This window comes from Parus major, chromosome 3 (assembly GCF_001522545.3).
Source record: "Parus major isolate Abel chromosome 3, Parus_major1.1, whole genome shotgun sequence".
Classification (NCBI taxonomy): domain Eukaryota; kingdom Metazoa; phylum Chordata; class Aves; order Passeriformes; family Paridae; genus Parus; species Parus major.
The window spans coordinates 109,756,053-109,760,325 of NC_031770.1; positions in this window are offsets into that span (position 1 = coordinate 109,756,053).

Genomic DNA, 4,273 nt, shown 5'->3' on the forward strand with positions numbered 1-4,273 from the left:
GGCCCCAGTTGCTGCTGGCACAAGTGGCCTGGGCCAACCCAGGAGTGCCCCATGTGTGTGGGGGTGCTGGGGCTGGCCCTGCTCCCTCCCTGCTGCAGGGACAGGGGCTGAGGTGCCTCGTGGGGCTGTTGCAATCAATGTCACCGTTGTCCCCATGCAACACCTCTTGTGACACCCACGGCACAGCAGCAACGGGCTGGGATGGATAGGGGAGGGATGGGATGGACAAGGGAGCTGGGTCGATGTTGGGAAGATTAGAAATGAGGAAATGGTTTACTTCTTTGCATCCTCTCATTTTATTTATGCTATAAATACTCAGAGAGGGATGTGGAGGACTGGACTGAATAATGCAAACGTGTTCAGCTTTGTATGGTGAGAGGAAAGATTAACCTCTCATTTCATCTCAGAAGTCTTCTCTGAGGAGTTTATACAGAAGATGGATAAAATAAAATTTCATGGTTTGCAGAGGGTAAGGAAAGGCCAAGGAAGGCAGGGATGCTCTGAACACTGCCCACCAAACTCTCCAGATTTAGAAAGCAATGGTATGGGAAGCTTTTTTGGGGTTTGTCTCTTCTCCCTGGTAAGAACTGTCAGGACCTGAGGAAATGGTCTTGATTGTACCTAGGAAGGGTTAGACTGGAAATTGGAATCAACATCCTCACTGAAAAGGCACTCAGGCACTGGCACAGGCTGCCCAGGACAGTGATGGAGTCACCATCCCTGGAGGGATTTAAAAGCCATGTAGATGTGACACTTGGGGACATGGATTAGTGTTGGGCTTGGCAGTGCTGGGGGAATGGTTGGACTTGACGGTCTTAGAGGTCTTTCCCAACATTATTGGTTCTGTGATTCTTTGGTTCTTTAAAGAGGAAACCTTCAGTGAAACAGGCAGGGGCCCCTGTTGCTCCTTTATAAACAAATACATGGGCACACACGGGTATTGAACCACACAGGGAATCAAATGCCTGACGTTTGCTTTGCACACAGGGAAGAGTCCCCTGCCTTTGATGGAGCAAAGCATTGTCCCTCCAGACTGCCTGAGGTGGGCAGAGAGGATGTGCTAGTTTTGCATTGATTGATGTTTAGTAAGGAGGGGAAAAAAACACCCGTGGAAACAATTTTCCTGGGAGAAGCTGCTAAGAGCTTCTTCTGTGCCTGGAAAAAAACAAAAACTCGCTGGCTCTGAGAACTGACATCTTATTAAACCATTTAGAAGCTGGGTCCACTTCTGTGAATTCCACATTTTAAAGACAGGCAAGCCCGAAAAATCTGTGTCTAGCTTCTGGCCTCGAAAGGTAACTGTGCTCCACGGTGGGGCCAGCCCTGCTCCACCTGTGCGGCCTGGCAGGGCCGGGCCGGGCCCCAGCGGCGGCCGGGCAGGGGACAGGAGGCCACAGAGCCCCGGCCAAAGCTGGGCCAGTTCACAGCTGCTGTGTGAACATCTCACTGACACCAAGCCCTGTTCCCCCACCATCGGCCTGTGCTGAGCTGGGGTCTGCCAGGCCCCGGGAGCGGCTCCAGGCCGGGCCAGGCCGCCCCCGCCAGTGGATACCGGGCAGAGGGAGAGGCCCAGTGCAGCCTGAAATCCATCACCGACTGCTGCGGCCACTGCCCACTGGCCACTGCAGGCCTGGGCCAGATATTAACCCTTTCACTGCAGAAGTTACACCTGCAGACCTTCATCCTCTCTGAAGAGAGGAAAAGATGGAGTAATGACGCATAAAAAGCATGAAGACATCAAGGTCAGTAAAAAAAGAGTCAAATTTCACATGAAAAAAGAATGAGGAGATGCCCTAGTATTGAAGCTAAAAGTTCTTTTGGTAAGGCCATAAAAACAAACTATAATACACTAAAATATCCCCTTCAATTAATGAGAAAGTAGGGAGGACAGAGTGTTCAAAGTGTGAATGTGAGCAGAGGTATACATGATGAAACGAAATAAATAGTGAAGAGACTATAATCCCACAAGAAGCTTAAACAGAGCAAAAGAAAAAAGTAATAAAGACCCTTTGCCCCCAGGGAGAGAAGAAGACCTCTCTCTGTTCCCAGAGATAAAGATAATTGCAGAGATAGATAAAGAGAACCTTTGCTTTTGAACAGCTCATCCTTAGAATAATACCCCATCAGTTAACATGGCCCATAAACACAGATGGAAGAAGGCTGTGGAAATGGGAAAACTTCATGATTACAAATCGTTTCCTGGTGTGATAGATTGACATTTAAGAAAACAAAGAGAAACACCTAAGGAAGTTGAAACTGCTGGCGGCTGATGGGAGTTTTTCTTCTAGTCAACAGCTGGCCATTTCTAAGAATTGACAGCAGTTTTAACCATTTAAAAATGAGATCAACCTGTGAACACCACCTTAAACCTTAGCCTGGGAATTTCTCGGTCTCTTGGTTTCCTGGCTGTGAAAGGTAACAGAGCTCCAGCTGGATTCCCGTCCCCTGCCCAGCCCATGTGGTCCAGGCAGGGGCTGGGCTGGGCCTGCCGCGGCTCCCGGCCGGGAGATGGGGCCTGCGGGGCTTGCCCCGGGCTCTGGCCGGGCCAGGCCGGTCCCCGGCTCGGCTGCAGTTTTTGCCATGACTGAATTCACCAGAGACTGCTGAGTAAAGAGAGAAAAAGCTCTTGACTTGTGGCAGGCTGAGACAGTGACCACACTCTCCAGAGCAGCCATGAAGAATCTTCNGGGCTGAGGTGCCTCGTGGGGCTGTTGCAATCAATGTCACCGTTGTCCCCATGCAACACCTCTTGTGACACCCACGACACAGCAGCAACGGGCTGGGCAGGAGAGAGATGGGATGGACAAGGCAGAGAAGGATGGGATGGACACATGAGAGAGTGATTCAAGCTGGGAAAAGCAGAAATGAGGAAATGGTTTTCTTCTTTGCATCCTCTCATTTTATTGATATTATAGATACTCAGAGTGGGATGTGGAAGATCTGACTGAATATTGCAAACCTGCTCAGCTTTGTATGGTGAGTGGAAAGATTTACCTGTCCTATCACCTCAACAGCCTTGTCTGGGATGTTTTGGAAATTAAAAGGAGAAAATAAAATTTCATGCACACCTGAAAAAAAGGTCTTCCTCCTTTTCTCCCTCTTGACCTTTCTGTTCCCCTCTGTGTGCTCTCAGAAACCCATGAGCTGACTTTGCACGCCATCAGTCTGGATCCAATGGATCCAGCATCGCAGATGTTCTGGGCCAAGGAGCCCCTGGGCTGGGGGAGCAGCTCTGCAGTGCAGGGCTGAAAAGAGTTTGTGGTGTCAGCTCTAGTGTCAGTGCCAGGAAAGGTGATCACAGGGAGAGGAAAGGCCATTGTAGGCAGGGATGATTGGACAGCCATCACCAAATCCTCTAGTTCAGGAAAGGAATGGCAGTGTAAACATTTTTTGGGGTCAGGCTCTTCAGCCAGGTAAAAATGAACCAGAAGAAATGGTCTAAAGCAGCACCAGGGTGTCACTGTCAGACACAAAATTATTCACACGGACACTGCTCGATGAGGGAAAGAGGAAGAAGAGGGAACTTCTTTCTGTCATTTCAATTTTTATAGATTCTCAACAATGACCAGGGATTGGACAGTCAGGTTACCACCTTCAAAACCACACTGGTTGTAAGAAACATCCATCAAAAAACATATCTTTAATGGAATGTATAAATATTTATGTTTATAGTTATTTTCCTGGGAAAGGGTTTTGAAACTATGAAAAACAATATCAGAAGTTTTGATTCTGAGGGCAACACCAGGGAAAGAATTAGTCTGGGTATCAGGAATAATTTCTTTGTAATAATGGCGATGATGTTTTGAAACTGCATGCCCATAGTAGTGGTGGAGTGACCATTCCTGGATGGAATTTAAAAGCTCTGTGGATGTTTCATTGTGCACATGGTTTAGTGTTGGTTTACTAAGGTTACACGTTTAGCCAGGTTTACAGTCCTGGCTTGATGGTTGGACTCGATATTCTTAGAGATCTTTTCCAGCATCAGTAATTTTATGGGTATGGTTCTTGAGAGGAAAAGTCTTCAGTGAGCCAGGCAGGGTCCCTGGTTGCTCCCCTACAGCCGTGTCTGTGGATACACACAGGTATTGAACCAGTCAGGGAATCAAACACCTGAGGTTTGCTTTGCAGGCGGGAAGAGACCCCTGCCTTTCATGGAACACAGCATTGTCACTCCCATGGGCAAACAAATTTGGTCATTTCCACAGCAATATGGCACCTTTTCACATGTCAGCCTAAGATCTGAACAGCTTCCTCCTCCTCCTCTTGTGTGGTG